The sequence below is a fragment of the Corvus kubaryi genome, unplaced genomic scaffold, assembly GCF_017639235.1.
Source record: "Corvus kubaryi isolate FWS band 111438036 unplaced genomic scaffold, C.kubaryi_AGA036_p1.0 37385, whole genome shotgun sequence".
Classification (NCBI taxonomy): Eukaryota; Metazoa; Chordata; class Aves; order Passeriformes; family Corvidae; genus Corvus; species Corvus kubaryi.
The window spans coordinates 35,544,542-35,554,191 of record NW_024581127.1 but is presented as its reverse complement, the minus strand read 5'-3'; the positions used below and the strand labels follow the sequence as shown (position 1 = coordinate 35,554,191).

Sequence of the window (9,650 nt, the reverse complement as noted above, 5' to 3'; positions counted from 1 at the left end):
CCTTCTCTCAGAGGTTATATTTCTAAATTTGGCCCAACCAGAACACTCTCTTTAACCACATCTTCAAGAATTTTGAGCAGTTTAGTACCACAGACACGCACACAAGATTTTATTATAAAGGGTTTAAAAGAGCTTCCTTAATCTGTTTAATTTCTCTTTTCATTTAAAAATGCTACAAAATGTATTTAGTGGTGGGGTTTGTGTTAGCCCGGTGATATCCCATGAATCTTGTGGTTAATTCAGGATGAAAAGTTTTGGGACAAAACAATGAAGTCCTTTTCGGTTTTTGTTGGGTTTTTTTTGTGTGTGGGGACTCAAAAGCACAAATGCAGGCCAATCTCTTGCACAAATCTTCCAAAGAGAAATCACCCAACTGCTAAAACCCCATGGACCCCGTGGGTGGAAAAAGTTCCCCCAAATAGCAGCCAACACATTGCAGTACTCCTTTTATTAACACCATTACATTCATTTTCCTTCAATATTTGCTCTTTCTATGGACAAATGGTTTGGTTTATGGGTTTAGTATTTTTTTTTCAGGAGGTTGATCCTGTAGCTTGGCCAGTGAGATACAATTAAATGTCTTTGCCTTCTCTCCTTGACCCTGGTTGTGGTTCCAGACACGATGTTTAAGACCCTTATCCATCAAAAAAAAAAGAGAGAAAACCACTTTTTACTAATCAGATTACCTCAAAATAAATAAAAGGGAAAAAAAAATAGGAAGTGAGACAGTATGCTGAACCATCTTGGATAATACAGGAAGTAAAAATATCAGGAAGGGAAGAAAACGGCTTCAGAATGTGATTCTCTGGCCTGAATCCTGGATATTGAATTTGTTTGGTGGGGATAAATCAGAAGGAAACAGAAGTAAAACATCAGGAAGGAGAGAAAATTGAGAATTTATGTCTCACTGGAGAACCAGGAATTGTGAAAGAAGAGCCAAAGGTTGGGAATCAAAATAAGCACAGGAATTGGGGGGCCTGAAAGTTGATCCCTCTCATCAGAGAGATGAACCCATAAGGGATCAGAATTAAACACTTGGGAGCACTGGGACCATCAGTGGAATTGAAGCTGTTGCCTGGTAATGACTCCAATAGAACCAGTTTTACTTTTTGATTTTATTTTTCTTCTCATGTATGCACTGATTTGTATCTCACATGGCAAAAATTACATAAAACAACAAAAAAAAACCCAAATACAAACCATAAAAACATTAAAAACCTCAACAAAACACCCAAACCCCCCCCCCCCCCCAAAAAAAAAAAATATTTAGCTTATGGAAAGTGCCCACTCAATTTATTCTTGGCCACAGACTCCCAAAAGGAAGGCTTAGACCTGAATAAACCCACCCAAGGCACAGGTTGCACCATCTAAATCCAGTAGAGAAGAGTTTGTGCAATTCTGCTTCTAGGAAGGGAAAAACACCCGAGGAATGGGAAAAATGGGAAGGTCAGACTTTAATCAATGGGCCATGATGCAGAGATGTCATCCTACAGCCCTGTTTTCTCTTCAGTCTCTGTAGATTTTCTTGGATAAGAGGTTGAGCATGAAACAGGTTTAGATTAAAAGAGGAGGCAGATTGGATATTAGGAAGAAATTCTTCCCTGGGAGGGTGGGGAGGCTCTGGTTGCCCAGAGAAGCTGTGGCTGCCCCATCGCTGGATGTGTCCAAGGCCAGGTTGGATGGGGCTTGGAGAAACCTAATCTAGTGGGAGGTGTCCCTGCCCATGGCAAGGGATTGGAATGAGAAGATGGAACTAGAAAGCCAGTAAGGAAAAGTGAGACAGAACCATCCCTTTCCCTCCTTTGGCCTATGAAAGAAGGGATGGCTTCAGGCCAAAGTGAGCCCCAGCACCGAGCAGATATTTAACATCCAATAAATCTTTACCTGCAGCAGGAAAAACTCCAGATTTGAAACTTTTCCTTGCTCAATTTAGCAAAGCTTTGCAGTGACCAGACTTGGAACAGCTTCAGGGCTTGCCAAGCCATTTGGCATCACCTGCTGTCCTGTCTTTTATCTCAAGTACAGCCCTTTTTTTAATAAAGGCTATAAAATATTCATTTCTTTTATGGCTGCACAAATATTCCTCATCTATCAAAAAAGAAAAAAAAAAAAAAAAAGGGCTTTTCTGACAAAATCCGAGCATATGTGGGTGACTTGAAACTTCACTGCGAGAGATAATCCAACCTTGACAGAAAGCAGAGATATTAAAGAAAACTCTCCTTGGGCTGCCCATGCACCTAATGAGGCTTTTCGGCTTCCTTCCCCCCTTTCATCTCTGCTCTCCCATTAATATCCCTTCTCCTGGTGGCTGCTCCTCACGTGCTGCCCATTAAGGACAGATTAAGCAGTGATGGATGGCAGCCTGATTCCCTGGAAGCACGGCTGACATTCGGATGTGTGGCACAGGAATTCATTAGGAGCAAAACTGGGTTTGGGGATAATAAACACTTCAGCAAAGTGCTCAGAGAGTTTCCTGACTCCCCACCCTTCTCTTCTGGTGGGGTTGCAAATTGTTCTTCCAGGCAGGGACATGGAGGGTAAAACTGAAAAAAAAAAAGGAATAAAAAAGAAATACAGGACAAACTCAAACTATTTCATGGGTCTGAATGACAAAAAGGTTAACACTGAGAGGAACTGTGAGGGGAAGTAATGCAGTGCCATGGTTAATGAGAAATTGGTATTGGTGCTGTGGGACAGGGGAAATCATGGAATTATTGAAGTTGGAAAAGACATCCAAGTTCATCAAATCCAGCCTTTGACCAAATGCCACCATGTCCAATAAACCATGTGGCAAAGTGCCAGGTCTACTTGTTTTCGGAGCACTTCCATGGATGGTGACTCCACCACTGGCCCTGGGGGTCCTGTTCCAATGCTTACCCACTCTTCCAGTGAAGAAATGTTCCCTAATATCCAGCCTTCCCTGGCTCAACTTGAGGCTGTTTCCCCTTGCCCTGTCGCTTGTTCCCTGTGACAAGAGTCCAACTTCCACCTGTCTGCACCCTCCTGTCAGAGGGCTGTAGAGAGTGATAAAGTGCCCCCGATCCTCTGTTTTTCCAGGTTGAAAATCCCCAACTCCCTCAGCTGCTGCTCGTCATTCATGTTCCAGATTGATCTCCACGTCTGGGAATTGTCACGGGAAGTACAACACTGTGTGACTTCCAAAGGCTGCTTCTTCTGCACCCTGAAAAGTCTCTCTCCAAGGAATAATCCCACCAATTCAAAGCAGGACTAGGAAACTGCTCCCCTGGGGATCAAAACACCTTTAATTCCAGCAAGAATCAGTTTGTTTTCCTGACGCTGACTGACGCTGCTCGTGGTGAAGGTGGTAGAAACTGTGCTGCACCTTCCCCAAGCGCCCCACATGAGGTCTGGCACTCCTGGAGCAGCAGATCTCCCACTGGGGGCTCCCTGGAGGGGAAACAAATCCACCACACAAGCACTCTAACCACCTGCACAGTGGAAGCACACACACCCACAAGCACCAACAATCCACAGCGTCAGCTGAGGGCAAAGGAGATGAGAGGGGTCTTCCATATGGGTTTCTAAGGATTTATTTTGGGAAGGGTCCAAGGACAAAAGACCAGGATACTGGAGAGTCTAGGAGTTTTATAGGGAGGACAACAACCAATCTGGAGAGGGCAAGGGGGCAGAGGAGGTACTAACTGACAACACGCAAACCAGTGGGGAAGGAGAGGGGAGGGAGGAGGGGATAGGGGACCAATGGAGTGTTGAATGGCGAAGAACATTCTAGAAAGCATACATATTAAAGAGGGAAACATACATACTCAAAGAGAAAAGGGGCGGAGGGCCAACGGGCCAACCAAAACCCGACAATCTACATAAGGGTGCACAGGCTTGTGGGTGCTCTCTGTGAGCTAAGAGGAGATGTTAAACCTCAGGACCAGCCCACCAAGAACCAGCAGCTGTTCTGGGGCCTTGCAGCTCCCCGATCACTCTGGCGGCAGCTACAACTGCTGCAACAGCTGACGAAGAAAATTGGAGGTGTGGAAGGGGATGCAACACTAATTAACCTTGCCTGGGATGGAGAATTACTGCAATTATTCCCAACATGACTCCAAAGAGGGGAGCACTGGCTTTACACATCTTGCATCCCCACGATTATGAGCTGGAGTAGCCCTGGCACGGTGTGGGATTATCCCACTTGTGGTGTGTGTAATGTTCCAAGAGGGAAAACTAGCTGGAGACATGGAGAGGGCACAGAGCCCTCCCTGCAGCAGGGCTGCCAGAATCCAAATTGCCTCTGCAAACTGCATTTATTTTTAACCAGGAGCTCCAAGGAGCAGCCATGAGCCGTTCTCCAGGGAAGTCTCAGATGGGAAAAAAAAGGAACAAGCTGTTACATTCAACCCCTGGCAAAAGTTGAAAAGCTGAGCAACAGGAAACAGCTTCCATTGGAAGATGAGGATTTGCTCCAATCCAAAGGCTGTGCTCATTTCTTTTCATTGTTTTCCACCACTGAAAAATGCCAGAGGGTGAATGGCAGTCAAGAGCTCCTTCCTTTATTGTACCCGGACAAAGAGGTTTCTCCAGCAACAGCCTTCTCTGATTTATCATCAGAAAGAAAAAAGTCAAAATAACCTTGGATACCAGTTCATTCCAAATGACTGGGAAGGGAGGGAATATTTCCAAGTCCAAGGACAAAACTTGTATGTTTGCTCAAACCAAAGGCAGATTGGAGAGAAAACAAAGGCTTTGGAGTTGGGAATAAAGAGGGTTTGAAATGGTTTGATCTGCTCAAACTTCAGGGACAATTGCACGCATAATGTCTTGGTGAGAAAATCTCACATTCCTAAGGATCAAACCTCAAGCACAGGCTGGAGTTACTCCACACAAACCTTTGCTGTTCATCACCTGGGCTTAGGCAACTCCTCAGCCCAGAGCAAAGGCACGATGCTGATGTTCCCTAAATGACTCCATGTGAGTCCAAGTTAGTCCCAGCATGTATTTAAACCCTTAAAAACCAAGGAAGAAAATATTTGTTTACCTAGGAAACACAATGGACCAAATTGAATGTTCCCAAGCCATGTGGGTAATTCCAGTGCCTTAAGTTTTCCTCCATTTCATTTGGCCTTTTCAAAGTTTTGGTTGCCCTTCCCACTTGTCCTGATCTGTTTAAAGCCCAACTTCAGCATTTTTTAAGTGTAAACTTTAAAAATATTTTTTGTTGCTGGATCTCTTCGCACCCACAAATATTTGATGGTGTCTTAGATCTCTGTCTGCAACTGAGAAAGTGTGGTGGTCTGTTCACCCACTGCTTCTCTTACCCCATATTGTTACCCCCTGCTTTCCCTTGGTCCAGCCCTGGCCACTCCCTCTGGTTCTCCCTATTGGTTCCTGTACCCCAACTCCGCCCATGTACCGCCCCTGCAATCTGAGAAAACCCCCCTGTTCCCCGATCGCGAGGTCTCTCTGCCTCTGGGGGTCACTGGGACAAGATGTAACCATTAAAGGTCCTCTGAAGCCTCCATGAGGGTCCCTTCTCTGCCTCCTTTGCCGTCACTGGGTTGTAGAGCTGATAGCTGCTGGAGCAAGAGAGCGGAGCCGTCCAAAGGACTACGGGAGGGCGAAATGGTCGCACTGCCCTAAGCAGCCCCGCTGAGCTCTCAGGGAAAGCTGCAGCTTGCTAAACCATACCTAGCACTGCACCAAGGATGCAATTCTCAAGAGGAATTTCTTCATGGAAAGGGTGGTCAGGAATGGGAAGGGGCTGCCCAGGGAGGTGGTGGAGTCCCCATCCGTGGAGGTGTTTGATAAATGACTGGATGTGGCACCCAGTGCTCTGGTCCGGTTGACAAGGTGGGGATTGACTGGACTCAATGATCCCAGAGGTCTTTTCCATCCATAATAAATCCATGATTCTATGCTGGAATAACCACTCTGAAGAGGAGACAACTCTAAGGAGGATGGCAGAGATCTTTAAAGAGCTGTATTGAAATTCTCCCATCATCTGAGAGGCTTTTTCCCTCTCTCCTGTCATTTTCCTAGAGTTCATCTAATTCTTCACACTTTATCCTGGAATCATTTACTCTGCCTTTGCATCCTTGGTCAGCAGGAAGCAATCTTCTTTCCCAGATTTGACACACCAGTCATTTGAGGGACCGAGGTGCAGGGCTGTCTTGGGGTGACTTTATGATGTGTATCCCATATCGCTGCCCTATGTCCAGAAATCAATTTCTGTGCCTTTCTATGCCTTTAAACTGAGCCTAAGAGGGGGAAGGAAAAACTGAGCAAAACTTTTTCAAAGCACTTTGCAGCTTGTTCAAGGTCACACAGAGATAGCAACTTTTTTCCCCAGACGCGGCGGGGGAGGGAGGAGGCACCCGGTTTGCTGCTTCCCTGTCAGCTTCTGGCCAGTTTCAGCTTCTTTTTCTCTGAAGGGAGACTGAGAGTTGAACTTTTTTTTCCCTTCCCTGGAATTTCAGATTTTTTCCCTTTTTCTGTGGACTGCTTCAATATCAGAACACATCGGGAGGACTTTCCACCAAGCACAGAGGGCCTGGCGCTGGGCCAGGCCCCAGCCCTGAGGAGACCAAAGGGAGGACTCGAACACTTTCCCAGGTTTTTTTCTCCACAGCGAGAGATTTTATCATTTAGCATTATTTTCCTTTTCTCGTGTGTTTGTTAAATAAATAGTTTTTATCTCCTTCACTTTCCTTCAAGGAAAATTTATTCTTTCCCGAACCTGGTGGGGGAGGGGTGGTGACCTGCCTTCTCTCAGAGGGTATATTTCTAAATCTGGCCAAACTGGCACAAGGGCCAAAAACCAAATTCCTGTGGGGAAAAAAAAAACCAAACCCCTACTTCCTTCTCCTGTGGGAGAAGCTGGTACAGCCACTTCAAAATTCACGTGTGGTGTCCCCTGTGGAAATGACAGAAATTTTCTTCAGGGGAGGTTTAGACTGGGTATTAGGAAAAAGTTTTTCATGGAAAGGGTTGTCAAGCATTGGAACAAGATGCCCAAGGAAGTGGTGGACTCGCCATCCCTGGAAGAGTTCAAAAATTGTGTGGATGTGGCACTTGAGGCCAACTTTTCCAGCTTTTTCTATGTGACACAGACAAATCCATGCAAAATTCCGCAGCTGGGAGGAAATTCAGCAGAACTGTGTCAGCTCAAGGACCTTGTGAATGCATCAAAGGCATAAACTCGTAACCCAGCTCTCTTTTCCCTTTGCAGGTGTAATTTCAATAACATCAGAATTACGAAGCTGATGAACAAATCCATCATCTTCTCCCTCAAGTGTAGGTGACAACTGTAGTTGCAACAAAGCCACATTCTGAAGGACATTCAAGGAGCTGCTGCTGTGTTCCACATTTTCCAAACTCCAGTGCTGCCAGCAGTGGAAAAGGATTTGAATTGGTTTGATATTTTGAGAAAATAAGGACATTAATGGTGAAGAATTCACTGCCTCCAACTCAGTCCCGGAGGATCTACCATGTGCACAACCCCCTCTCTATAAATTCCTTTTTTTTTCTCACCTTGTAGTGGAAATTCCAGCTGTGCTTGCATTTAGGAAATGCTTTTCCTCTGAATTTCAAAAGGATGGAAAAGAAACCAACAGGAGAAGAATGAGCCCCATAATCCCATCCCTGGAAAACACCAAGCAGCTTTGGAGTAAGGACATCTGCTGTGCAGGATAAACCATAAAAACAGTGCTGGGATTTGTGGAGAATTTTCTGCTGAACTGATCAGGGTTTAGTATTTGAATGGTTTAATATCCCATTGAATATCTTGTATTCCAAAAAACCATATTTATTGATTTATTAATAATTTGACCTTTTGTTTTTTTGTCAGGAGGGAAAGTGAGTTTGGAAGAAGTGTTTGGGCAATGCTTCAGCCACAAGTTGGGATTCTTGGTCTTGTCTGTGCAGGGCCAGGAGTTGGACTTGATGATCCTTGTGGGTCCCTTCCGACTATGATTCCATGAAATCCTTTTTGCACAAGTTGGTGACCAAATACCTTTAGGCCGCTAAACAGAGGAAAATACATAAAATGATGAGCTATAGATGAAACATGGAAGAATTATCCCTCCTTGAGGGATTTGCTTCCTCAAAATCCTATCCAGATGTCTGATGACATCCTTTAACTGTGGTTAAAGATCATGGAATCATGGTTTGGGTTTGAAAGGACCTTCAAGATCATCCAGTTCCAACCCCTGTCATGGGCAGGGAAACCTTCCACTAGCCCACGTTGCTCCAAGCCCTGTCCAACCTGGCCTTGGATACTTCCAGGGATGGGGCAGCCACAGCTTCTCTGAGCAACCTGTGATAGGGCCTCCCCACCCTCCCAGGGAAGAATTCCCTCCTTATATCCAATCTAAACGTGTTCCCTTTCAGTTTAAAGCCATCAGGGATTTATGCAACCAGACGCCACCTGACCCTTCTCAAGGTTTTAACTACTTTAGGGTCTTTAAATCCAGAGTCTTGGTGACACTTGCAGAGGAGGGTTTTGGGGGACATTATTCCAGGATACTGGCAACACTGTCTTTTATCTAATATCTTTTGATTCCCAGTGAAAATCTGCTTAATAAAATGTGGCAGGAGTCTGTCGACTCACTTTGCACCTTTATGTGAAGATCAATGTCTGATGGATCAGTGATGCAATGGAAGAAGGATGAAAGGAAAAAAAAGAGAACAGAATTTAAAAAAGGAAAAAGAAGAAAGGGAAGTGATGAATCTCTTACAAATTCCCCCAAGCTCCAGGCAGTCAATAATTTGACGTGAGCTGTGCCTAGGGCAGGCTCATATTTTCAGACAGGATATTAAGACACACAAGGAGGAAAAAGAGAAGCAAGGGTGAGTTTTGCAGATCCCATTGGGTGGTGGGGAAGTCCCAGACACATTGATGCCTCTCCCTCCCTTTTCCCTTTGTCTCCCAGATCAGATTAACCGCTTCCTTATTAACACTGGGAATATTTGTGTGTAGTTTGCATTTGCTGCCAATCAAGAAATGAATCTGTCATCCAAACTCAGGAGAAGAGGGGCAGGGAAGACACACGGCTGCAAAATTAATTTGCACGAGAGTCTGAGTAGCAAGAAAAGTTGCCTTGGAGCTGCTCATTAACCAGGCTGATGACAAAGGGAAAATAAAAAGAAGGTGAGTTTTAAGGCAACTTTCCAGCCAAGGCACTCAAACATCCATTTCCATCTGCCCAGGATGAACAACTTTGCATGAATTAGGCTCATGTGCACCATATGTCTCTTTATTTCCATCTTTATCCTCCTTCCAAAGCTGTTTAAAGAAAAGATGCCAGGTTGGTGTTTTAGAGGTTCAGCAAGTTCAATGCCAGGAACAAAAAAGCAACAAGCTCAAAAACACCCTCAAAAGGCCTCCTAGAAAAAAATAAGAATAAAACAACTCCCCTGCCTAATCACTCTCACTAAAGAATTTGCATAATTTGCCTCCACTTTCGATATTTCTGCTGGCAGTACAATCGTTGCAGCAAAGCAAGAGACAATTAATTACCAATATTCACTTTAACTGAATTTAAATAACAATTAGAAATGCATCAATTATCGGCAGACACAGGGATATAAACCAGAAACCCAGGGATGGGTAAACCAGGTCAGTGAGTCCTGAGTGTGCAGCCCAAAGGCAGGAACAGCTGTTTCCAAGCTATAAAAGACAATGT

The 9,650-nt window shown here is 44.7% G+C and overlaps 1 long non-coding RNA gene across 1 annotated transcript; it reads left to right on the top strand.

The window, feature by feature from the left end:
• The first annotated feature begins 6,448 nt into the window (after positions 1-6,448).
• Positions 6,449-8,587, top strand: LOC121668559. The gene is made up of 2 exons (XR_006017448.1): positions 6,449-6,579; positions 7,196-8,587. It is a non-coding gene; the product is annotated as an uncharacterized LOC121668559 (long non-coding RNA).
• The last annotated feature ends 1,063 nt before the right edge of the window (positions 8,588-9,650 follow it).